The 11,746-nt window shown below is 42.5% G+C and overlaps 1 long non-coding RNA gene across 2 annotated transcripts; it reads left to right on the forward strand.

The window, feature by feature from the left end:
• The first annotated feature begins 4,875 nt into the window (after positions 1-4,875).
• LOC138733186 (uncharacterized) lies at positions 4,876-10,831 on the forward strand. Of its 2 annotated transcripts, none has more exons than XR_011339381.1 (4): positions 4,876-4,949; positions 5,930-6,638; positions 7,347-7,676; positions 10,701-10,831. It is a non-coding gene; the product is annotated as an uncharacterized lncRNA (long non-coding RNA). The 2 variants fall into 2 exon arrangements; XR_011339382.1 differs by having other exon boundaries at positions 4,883-5,013.
• Positions 10,832-11,746: the final 915 nt, after the last annotated feature.

Raw genomic sequence — 11,746 nt, forward strand, 5'->3', positions numbered from 1 at the left:
CTTTCCAAGTAATTAATCAGAATCTGTTGCCTGACAAGAAAAATCGGGTAAACTTCATTTTTTAACAATATTATCAGCCGTGGGTCCTGAAATGAATATGCACATTGTTCATTTGCTGAAATCTTTGTTGCTGGCAAATTAGTTTTATAGCATTTTTGATAATGAATATAAATAATAAATTAATTTCAAATCTTGTAAACAACTTCAGTTTTTCTCATGATTTTAAAAGCTTTTCTGCTATTTGTGTTTGGTGCCTTTGAGATCTCTCTTTAGTTTTTCCTAGTTGCTTCATATTTTGCATCAGGTTCATGTCTTCTGATTTAGTCCTCTCTGCCTATGAGTTCTTTGAAAAAGGAGCGTTTTACAGTTAAATATGTACATGCATGAAATAAAAATTAAAATCTCTTATGTTATATCAAAACTATATCTGGGAAATAAATCAGATTCTTGGTAAATTTCTTGATGACTGAAGTTTGGGTTTGTTTTTTTATTTTTTTTTGTAACAGACCTTCATTTGTGCTGGGTAGAAAAATAGCACAGGTAAATATGCAAATCTTAAAGATGACTATTTCAGTTTTTCATTTCTTGGACCCCGTTCTGGCCTTAGTTACGTCAGTGGAGGTTTGGAATAGTAGAGTGGCACCTAGCAGTGATTGCTGAGGAAACACTAATATTTGAACTGTGTAAAGTCTCTGTGTGGTTTTAATTTTAGTTGCTTCACAGTCAAAAGTACAAATTCCAGTGACTTTTATGTACTCTTACTGTAAACTGGGCTAAAGAGCAGAATTATGGCAATGCTAAGTAAGCACTGTTGCAGTTGTAGTTCTGAAGTTTTAGCAAATTATACCAAGCATCTGATAGCTGCTGGGGATTTTTGGTGGGTTTGTTAGAATTTAATTAAGAAAGATAATTTTTAAGGAAGATACTTTTTAAGAAAGATAATTTTTTTATTTAAGTAAGAGGGATAATTTCTTTAGGGCACAGCAATTATTCAGATTTCCATCTGACTTAAAGAGATACTTGCGATAAGGGAAGGACTTCATTTGGAGCAGGTCACCTTTCTATCTTTAAAGAGTGGGATTCTTTTGAACTAACTGGGGTAGTCGATTGTAATTTCCTTACCTCAGAGACATAAATATTTGGCAGGACACCACTGGCAATGGGCTATGAATATCCTCATTTGGCTTAAGTAAGACAAAGAAAACCACAAAGAAGACAACTTTAACTCTCTCCTCACAGGAGTTTTCAGGACAATGCTGTTTTTGTTTTCTCTGGTACTGGGAAGAGCTTGGGGATAATTCATCAATTAGCTCAGAGAATAATTGCTGATCTCCATTCCCTATACTCTTAACACTTTCAGGTGCTGTTCTGTGGGAACCCCATGAGTACCATAGTATTGGCTCACAACCAAGGTATAGTAAATTTCCTCAGAGAATGAAAATTGTGAATGTGAAGTAAGACCAAAGGGAAAAGTGGAAGCTAGAGATTGGTGCCATCAGATACCTGGAAGAGATCAGGTATGCATAGACAACAAAATCTTGTAGTGCTCAGAAATGAAGAGGCAGGTAACATGAAGTTTTCTCTAGGCTTTGGTGCCTTTGTAGTACAATGAAGGAAATGCTTTTTCAGACTTGATAATTGTGCATATTAATTATGTTTCAAACTGCATTCTCAGCAGCAGTTACATGCTTATTCCAAAAGTATCTTACTTCTGGAAATTAAACACAAATGGCAAACTAACATCTTAATGAAAATTACCTGTATTTGTTCACACTTACGAGGGTTTTAAAGGAGACTAGGTTATAGAGAGTTTTAAAGACTTGCCAGAACAAACAGACACATACTTATGAAAAGAGTCTGGGGCAAACGGCTTCTGAACGAAAGATCTTCATGGGTGTTTTTAAATTCACAACTTCAGTAAACATCTGTGGATACACAGAGCACTGGACTGACATGATAAGAATTCATTTGCAGATGCTCAAACTGGTCACTACATGGAACTAGCATCTGTGGAAATTAGACTAATACACATCTTGGTTTTCCTGAGTTGCTACATCCCGCTTAAAAATAACTTAAGTAAATATTTTCAAAAGCTTTCAGGAATTTTGGATAGATGGATCTCTAGGTGTCAAACCTTGGATACCTTGAAGGACAGATCATGTTCAAGATGTGGCTCTCAGGACGTTTTCCAAACCATCTTCTTTAAAGGATATTTCAGAGTGGATACGCACCAGACTTCTAGCTTCTCGGGAGAAGTAGTGTTTTAAAACCTGTGTGAATTACAGCAGAAACTCTAGGGGATACAGCAGAGACATATTAGCTTTGTGGGAGTGCTTGCAAATCTAGTGTTATCTATAAATTTGGAGTTATCCGTTAATGAAACCTTCTCATGAGTAACAGAGAAGTACCTTTTAAGTCACCTTAAAACTACATAAAACTGCATGTCATCCAGAGGGACCTGGACAGGCTGGAGAAGTGGGCCTGTGAGAACCTCATGAGGTTCAACAGGGCCAAGTGCGCCTCGGCTGGGGCAGTCCCTGTTTTCAGTACGCTATGGGGGATGACGTGATTGAGAGCAGCAGAAGGACTTGGGGGTGCTAGTTGATGAGAAGCTTGACAGAGCTGGCAGTGTGCGCTCGCAGCCCAGAAGGCCAGTTGTGTCCTGGGCTGTGTCAAAAGAAGCGTGGCCAGCAGGGTGAGGGAGGTGATTCTGCCCCTCTATTCCTCTCTAGTGAGACCTCATCTGGAGTACTGTGTCCAGTTCTGGAATCCTCAACATAAGAAGGATATGGAAGTGTTGGAACAGGTCCAGAGGAGGGCTACAAAATTGATCAGAAGGCTGGAGGCTGTCCCGTATGAGGACAGGCTTAGAGAGTTGGGGTTATTCAGCCTGAAGAAGAGAAGACTCCAAGGAGATCTTGTAGCAACCTTCCAGTATCTGAAAGGAGCCTACAAGAAAGCTTGAGAGGGACTATTCATTAAAGCTAGTGGTGATAGGACAAGGGGGAATGGATATAAACTGAAGAAGGGCAGATTTAGACTAGACATTAGGAAGAATTCTTCACCATGAGAGTGGTGAGACACTGGAGCAAGTTGGCAGGGGAAGTTGTGGATGCCCCGTCCTTGGATGTGTTTAAGGCCAGGTTGGATGGGGCCTTGGGTAACGTGATCTAGTGGAATGTCCCTGCCCATGGCAGGGGTGTTGGAACTAGATGATCTTTAAGGTCCCTTCCAACCCTAACTATTCCACAATTCTATGATATGTGCCACCACACCATTTCGCACATATGCATACGCTAGAGCACATTGAAGTACTGTAACTACATCTTCCAAATCCACAGAACATTTTAAAAAATCAGAATAATAAGATAACAGAAAAGCATTATCATTTTAGTTAAAAAGGGGGCACACTTTCAGTTTCACCAAGGAAGTTTTACAACAGTGCTTTCTGAAGGTGATATGCTTTATACAATATAGACCAAATTTTCAGTTGGTCCTTGCTGTCCTATAAGAGCATTTAACATAAAAACTTCTACATTTGCTGAGAGAAATTGTGTTAACAATCACTTTTCATCCAGTTTTTCAGGTATGCATGTATTTGTGGACGTCATTTTAGACACCTCAGAATTGAACCAAAGATCAAACAAACTGCTTTTAATTTCCGCATACTGTGAAAATATGTAAACAAAAGCAAGGGTGTATCAGAAGACAAAATCAGCCCCCATCCTGTTACTTCTCTTAAAACATATATTGTTTCTATTTACATGTATACTTATCTGAAATGTTAGAACATATTTTTTGTTTATTTTTAAACTTTATTTTAAGAGCACACAAATATCACCTCTAAATAATTTCTTTTCCCTTGAAGTCAAATTGTATTTAGTCGTTTACTTTCAATTACTATTTTCTTTGGTCTACAGATTATATGGATTATTATTTAACCATATCTAGCTCTGAGATGCAAATAAAACTGTCAGTAACACATAGTACAGAAAGTAAGTAATGCTGCAGAAGAACATAAGGTGAATTTCTCTCAGCTGAAGAGGGCCCACTGTACTGAGATCAGTGTTGGAATTGCATTTAACACTTCTATGAAGCAGGTCAATACCTGCATATAGATTTATGTACTTAATTTTAGTCAAATGTGTTGACCTAAGAGACTGGGACAAGGACACATATTATGGCAGTGAGAGAGTCAAGCAAAGACCCCAGGAGCCTTGGTGCCCTGCCATTTGTTTAATCCGTAGCGGACTGCTTCAGTACTCCTCCTTGTAAAAGATTAGCCCAACCCACCCATGCTAGTTCACACAAATTCTGTTACATCTGTTTCTAGACATTGTACAATCATGAAAAGCAAGTTTATTGATATGAATCAGTCTTTTCATGTCATTGGATCAGGAGTTTTAGTGTGCTGATTGACAGAGAGTGGACAGTTTAGTTCCTGTCCTGCTAGATAACTTCAATAGCTTGATAATCTGGATATTGAAAGATGCTGAGGCAGGGAGAATCTCCTTTGAGAACTGGCATTCAATCTGTGAGTACTAGGGGAGATTTCCAGGCTTATTCTGAGCAACATCAGTGATACCTCCCCAGGCACTTTGGCTTTGTTCAGTGTAGCCTGTCAATGGTCTTTTATAGTAAGCCATCATAGGCCTGAAAATGACTATTGGTGTTTTGGAAAATAAGCATTCCATCAATAAAATATAGTAGTAGTAACAGTAACAACAGCAACAACTATATGACAAAGGTTTATCCATACAGGAAAATATATAAATTACCAGATCTCATAATTTTTAAGACTATAATTGTCTTTTCTTACTTCTTTTTGCAGTATGTCTGTGGCCGGTACACCTGACCTGAGAGGGAGTAGGCCAGAGGCATGGTGTGGGGAATACCTGACTCGGATTACAGACTCTACCCTAGTGCTGCCTCGGAGACCACTCCAGCCAGTAGGTGCCACCATGACGGTGTATGACCACTTCCTTTCCATTGCAAGACAAAGGCAATACACCTGTGAGCAGTATGTTGAAGAAAATTATTACTACAGCTCATAAAATCTGAAACAAGGATAGAGCATGGGAGAGATCCTTGAAGTCTGATTTTGCTAGCAAAAAAAGAAGTAACATCTAATATTATATTTGTGTCATCTTTTTAAACTAACAGGTGTATACTTGGTATTTTTTCACTGCCCCAGTCCACAGAAAGTGATAAAAATTTCTGGTGGGTATTTAAGTAGACAGCCTGTTAATAAGGTCTGCAGGTATAATGCTGATGCTGAAGATTCTGTTTCTTAGCTACCTCTTAGCTGAATTAGGGATTAGATAACTGCAGGGCAAGTTTATGCTGAGGATGAGGGGATCAAGTGCACCCTTACCAAATTTGTGGACGACACTAAACTGGGAGGAAGTATCAATCTGCTAGAGGGTAGGGAAGCTCTACAGAGTGATCTTAACAGACTGGATTGATGGGCTGAAGTCAATGGGATGAGGTTTAACAAGGCCAAGCATGGAGTCCTGCAGTTGGGACACAACAACCCTGTGCAGCGCTACACACTTGCGGAAGAATGACTGGAAAGCTGCCTGGCAGGGAAAGACTTGGGGGTGTTGGTCAACAGCTGACTGAACATGAGTCCGCAACGTACTCAGGCTGGCCAAGAAGGCCAGTAGCATCTTGGCTTGTATCAGAAATGGTGTGGCCAGCAGGACCAGGGAAGTGATTCTCACCCTGTACTCGGCACTGGTGAGACAGATATGGTTGGGTTTGATGATCTCTAAGGTCTTTTCAAACCCTATGATTCTATGTGGCTTGGTCATGTCTCAGACTGACCGTGCTACAGACTTTCCTGGTGCCAGCACTTTTATAATGACAAAACTACTGGCAGCTAAACACCAGCTAACAGGTCATATCTGCTTCTTTGTTTCTTCCCCAGGGCTAATCATCAGGGACAAACTGGGACGATGCACCGAGATCCAGGGTTCAGTTTGGGTGCCCCCTACACTTGAGGCATGAAGCGTGCAGCCCGATCAGTTGACCTGCATACTCACCAACATTGAAATATTGGAGCTGTAATGAGGAACACCTAATTGAAGCTGTCTTGTCTTCAACGGGTGTTGTTGTGGGAGTCTGCTATAGGCCACCCAACCAGGACAACGACATTGATGAGTTATTCTTTAAGGAACTAAGGGATGCTTCCAAGTCATCTGCCCTTGTCTTCATGGGGGACTTCAGTTTTCCAGATATCAACTGGGAGTACCACACAGCTGATACATACAGGCCCTGAAGATTCCTAAGTTATCTGGATGATAGTTTCATGATGTAGGTCATGAGGGAACTGACCAGGAAGGGTGTCTTCCTTGATTTGTTGCCAGTCAACAGAGAGGTTCTCATGAGTGAAGTAGTGATTGGAGGCTGCCTAGGTTGTAGTGACCGTGAAGCAGTCAAGTTTAACATCTGTGGTAATGGAAAACTGACAGCAAGACCTCAGCTCTGCATGTGAGGAAAGCAAACTCAGGTTGCTTAGGAGGGTCCGCTGGGAAGATGCTTTTGAAGGTGCTGGGTCCATCAGTGCCAGTCACATTTAGGTACCACCTCCTAAGAGCACAGGACGAGGCAATTCTGAAATGCCACAAGTCAAACAGGTGAGGTAGAAGGCCAGCCTGGCTGAGCAGGGATCTTCTACTGGAACTGAGCATAAAAGAATGATGCATGGCCAGTGGGAACAAGGGCGAGTGCTGTGGGAGGAGACTACAGGGGTGCTGTTTGCTGCTGTAGGGCATAAATCCGTGCAGCCAAAGCTCAATTAGAGTTGAAGCTGCCCAGCACTGTAAAGGATAATAAGAAAGGGCTTTTAAAACTATGTTAATTGTAGCGATTAAGGCATGGACCCTGTCGATGAGGCAACAAGTGAGATCACCTTTATTGAGAGGATGCAAACCTTATATAGTGTTTCTGTATCCAGTCAGCAGCTATCCCAGTGAATTTCCACCTGTGAGAATCCCGCAGTTAGTGATAGAGTGCAACCCACTATTTACCACAGATGTGGCCATTATCTTCATGTTTTCTGTCTAATGCATTTTTATTAACTCACGGGTCTTAGTAAAGGTTCCAAGGTCTCAACAAGCTTGCAAGCATGAGAACACTGGCCGTTTGCTCTGTGCTTGCTGCTAATATCACGGGTATGCCAAGGCATTGGCTGGCTGTCCCAGCATGCACGCCACAGTGAAATCTTTCATGCCTGCAGTTAATAACAAAAAGTCAGGCTGGAAATAATATTGGACGCCTCATAAACAGTCATATAGACAAAGCAGAGACATTTAATGCTTTATTTGTCTCTGTCTTCAATACAGTTGATGGGCTGCCCACCCCCGCCTCCCTCAAGATCCCTGGGCTAGAGGACTGAGACTGTGTAAACGACAGATTCCCAATCAACCCTGAACTTGTGTGGGATTTGCTGCGCCAGCTGGATCCCTATAAGTCAACGGGGCGTGATGGGATTCATTGAAAGGTACTTGAAGAGCTGGCTGATGTCATAGCAAAGCTTCTCAATCATTTTTCAGTGCTCTTGGGAATCCGGAGAAGTATCAGCTGGAAGGTGGCAAATGTTATCCCAGTCTTCAAGAAGGGCATCAAGGTTGAGCCCACTAACTACAGGCCTGTCAGTCTCTCTTCAGTGCCTGGTAAGACTATGGAGAAGTTATTCTGGGAGCTACTGAAAAACTCCCGAAAGACAACATAGTCATTGGTCCCAGCCAGCACAATTTTAAAAAGGGAAGGTCCTGCCTGACAAACTTAATTTCCTTATGTGGCCAGGTTACACACCTGGACCAAGGAAAGACAGTTGGTGTAATCTTCCTGGATTTCAGCAAGGCCTTTAATACTGTCTCTCTCAGTGTGCTAAACAAAATGTTCAGCATATGGCTGGATAAACACATAGTGCAGTGGGTGAACAGTTGGCTGATGGGCCAGGCTCAAGGGGTCATAGTGAATGGGGTTACAGTGAGCTGTAGACCAGTCACTAGCGGGGTTCTGCAGGGATCCATCTTGGGACCAATACTCTTTAATACTTTCATAAATGACCTGGATGCAGGTCTCGGAAATTTACTAACCAAATTTGCTGATGATAGGAAACCAGGGGGAGCTGTTGGCATTTTTAAGGACAAAGAAGCCGTGCAGAGGAATCTAGACAAATTGGAGAACTAGGCAATCACCAGCCACATGAAGTTTGAAAAGGGCAAATGTCAGGTTTGCACCTGGGATACGACAGCCCTGAATATACATATAGTCTGGGGAGTGAGAGGCTGGAGAGCAGCCCTGTGGAAAGGGATCTGGGGGTTCTGGTCACTGGCAAATTGAACGTGAACTAACAGTGTGCCCTGGCAGCCAAGATGGCCAACCATGTCCTGGGGTGCATCAAGCACAGAATTCCCAGCCGGTCGAGGGTAGTGATTGTCCTGCTCTACTCCACACTGGTGCAGCCCCACCTTGAGTATTGTGTACAGTTTTGGGTGCCGAAGTATAAAAAGGATATCAAGCTACTGGAGAGTGTCCAGAGAAGGGCCACAAAGTTGGTGGAAAGTCTAGAGAGGAAGTTTTATGAAGAGTGGCTGAAGTCACTTGGTCTGTTCAGATTGGAGAAGACGAGACTGAGTCATAGAATCACTGGGTTGCAAAAGAACTTTAAGATCATCAGGCTCAACTGTACCTGTCCACTGCTAAATCATAACCCTGAGCACTTAATCTACATGTCTCTTAAATATCTCCTGGGATGCTGATGCAACCACCTCCCTGGACAACTTGTTCCAGCGCCTGATAACCCTTTCAGTGAAGAAATTTTTCCTAATTTCCAGTCTGAACCTCCTCTGGTGCAGTTTGAAGCCATTCCCTCTCATACTATCACCTATCACTTGGGCAAAGAAACCAACATCCACCTCTCTACAACCTCCTTTCAGGTAGTTGTAAATAGTGATTAGACCTCCCCTCAACCTCCTCTTCTCCAGGCTAAACAATCCCAGTTCCCTCAGCTGCTCCTCATAAGACTTACTCTCCAGCTCCTTCACCAGGTTCGTTGCTCTTCTCTGGACATGCTCCAGGATCTCAATGTCTTTCTTGTAATGAGGGGCCCCAAATTGAAGACAGTATTTGAGGTTCAGCCTCACCAATCCTGAGTACAGGAGCACAGTCTGGTCCTGCTGGCCACACTGTTTCTGATGCAAGCCAAGAAGTTGTCTTCTAGGCCCCCTGGGCACAGTGCTGGCTCATGTTCAATCAGCTCTCAATCAACATCCCAATGTCTTTCTCTGCCAGGCAGCTTTCCAGCCACTCTTCCCCAAGTCTGTAGTGCTGCATGGACTTGTTGCGTCCCAGGTGCAGAACTCAGCCCTGTTTACAGAATGGGCCAATCTAAATTCTGGTTGGGCTTTAGGCCTTCTCATTCTCTCTCTGCACGATCTCACTTCGTCCTTGTAGTCCTCCAGAGATGCCTGCCCCTTCTTCCAAAGCTCTTACTTTCTTCTTTTTTTCTGATATCCACCAAAAGCTCTCTGCGCAGCCAAGCTGGTTTTCTTCCCTGCCGGCTCATTTTCTTGCTCATGGGGATGGCCTGCTCTTGTGCCACCTGGATTTCCTTCTTAAAGAGTGTCCAGCCCTCTTAGGCTCCTTTGGCCTTGAGGACTGTTTCTCATGGAACTTTATTTTAGGTTGGTTATTAGGAAAAGGTTCTTCACTCAGAGGGTAGTGAAGCTCCCAGGGAAGCAGTCATGGCATCAAGCCTAACAGCATTAAAAAAGCATTTGGACAATACACTCAGACACATGGTGTGAATGTTAGGGTTGCCATATGCAGGGATAGGAGTTGGACTTGATCCTTGTGGGTTCTTTCTAACTCAGGTCATTCTGTGGTTCTGTGATTGATGGGATCAAAGCTGGGTGTGGAGTGAGGAGGGGAATTGGCTGAGTCATTTGGAGAACGAAAATAACCATAAATGTGGTTGTCATCAGTCTCAAAATGATGACCCCAAAGTAGCTAAAATAACATTACTGAGATTAAGAATCATAAAATATGGCAGCCAATGGAGGGGTAGAATTAGGGCTGGTGTGTTATTATATATGTAACTTGACTGCCTTTGTAATTTATGATTAAACTCACTGACTGTAGCGGAACAAAACATGAACAACATTGAGCATTGCATACTTGCAATTAGGAAAACAGAAGAGGACCAAAGACATAAACACAGCATTTACTCATGCTAGCCAAAACACTATGGAAATACTTGTGGGCAGAAGATAGCAGACACCAGTTGTTCTCTTTAGGGAAGGCTGATTTTATGGTTAACAGGTGATGAAGATCAGTACCAAGGATGCAAAGATACTGAAGAGTAGAAAATGACATTAACAGTTCCAGGGCATCCAAACCACAAAGAGATTGTAATCTCCATTTTGGCATTCTCTCTTCTGTTTGCTGTACCCTGGGAAAAATAGCAATCTTTTGTAATTAAAGAGAACAGTGTGTTCACCCTCTACACCTGAGGCTGTCTCTCCTAGGACCTTTTGAAGACTGTTGGTCTAAGTGCAGCAAATATTATGGTCATTATTTATAAAATGGTAAGATTATAAAGTAATGAAGCTTTAGTAATGAAAGGAAAACACAAAAATCTATACCAATTCTACCTATGGATTTTCTTAGTGTAAGACTCTTTCTTCTAGTTTCAGCCTCTCAGAGCAATTCCCATGGAAAACAACACTGACATGAACATTGTGGTCATATCTCACTGAACTTCCCAGGAGACACAGAGAAAGGTTTGTGTCTTGAGTACTGGGCATCAATCACTTCCACATGCAAAGCACCCAAGTGCTCTGTGGAGTTGCATTGATTTCTTTTGCTATAAATTTGGGTCCTGGGACTCTGCTCTATGGTAAAAAGTCAAGAGACAGCAGCCAAGCCTTTTCCTGGATGTAGGTAAGCACTGCTGCTGGCCAGGGCACAAACTCAGGATTGCCGATGGCTGGTAAGGTGGTGAGTGAGTTGGTTCAGGGCAGCCTTTTGGTGACAGCCTGGTAGATATTTGATTTACACAGCTGGCAAGATGGTATTTTCAAGCAGGAAAAGGGAAGGTTTGCCTCAGCAGCTCTTCCTCTGTTTACTCAACAGCACAATGGCAAAATCCTCATGACACTTCCTTACCCACAACCTAACCAGGTTAGCTGGCTATATTTCAATTTAGGCTTTAGCATTAACTCAAAGGTGTGAAGCTGTATTGACTGAGCTACACTGAGTGAAAAAAAAATCTTTAGGTTTGTAGCCTGGGCCTAGATTTGAGGAGTAGGGATGGGGTGAGTTGGAAAGGGTTTAAAATATGATACTAGGGATATTTCTCTGGAGATCCTGAGAATGGCCCAAATGACTGGAGAGCTCTTTCTATTTGGATGTGTACCAGAAGCTTTTTGTTGATGCTATATATGTAGATTTTGTAAGATGTTTCTCAGGTAAAATATTGATGAAAATAGGCCTCTGGAAAGGCAGTGGCAAGATAAAGCATGTCTCTGTCATCTACCTTCTCATTGGTCTTGGTCTCTCCAGGATTCTAGCCCCACATCCATGTGGTGGCCCGAGCATTACTTCCCCATCTGGTGCTTTTGTCATCTCACAGTGATGCAATCCTCCATAGCAGAGGGCCCTGATGAATCTGTCCATGTCCCCTTCCTGTGACAGAGAAATCACAACAACCCTACCATTTAGCCCACCTGTTTAA

The sequence above is a fragment of the Phaenicophaeus curvirostris genome, chromosome Z (genome assembly GCF_032191515.1).
Source record: "Phaenicophaeus curvirostris isolate KB17595 chromosome Z, BPBGC_Pcur_1.0, whole genome shotgun sequence".
In the NCBI taxonomy this organism is placed as follows: domain Eukaryota; kingdom Metazoa; phylum Chordata; class Aves; order Cuculiformes; family Cuculidae; genus Phaenicophaeus; species Phaenicophaeus curvirostris.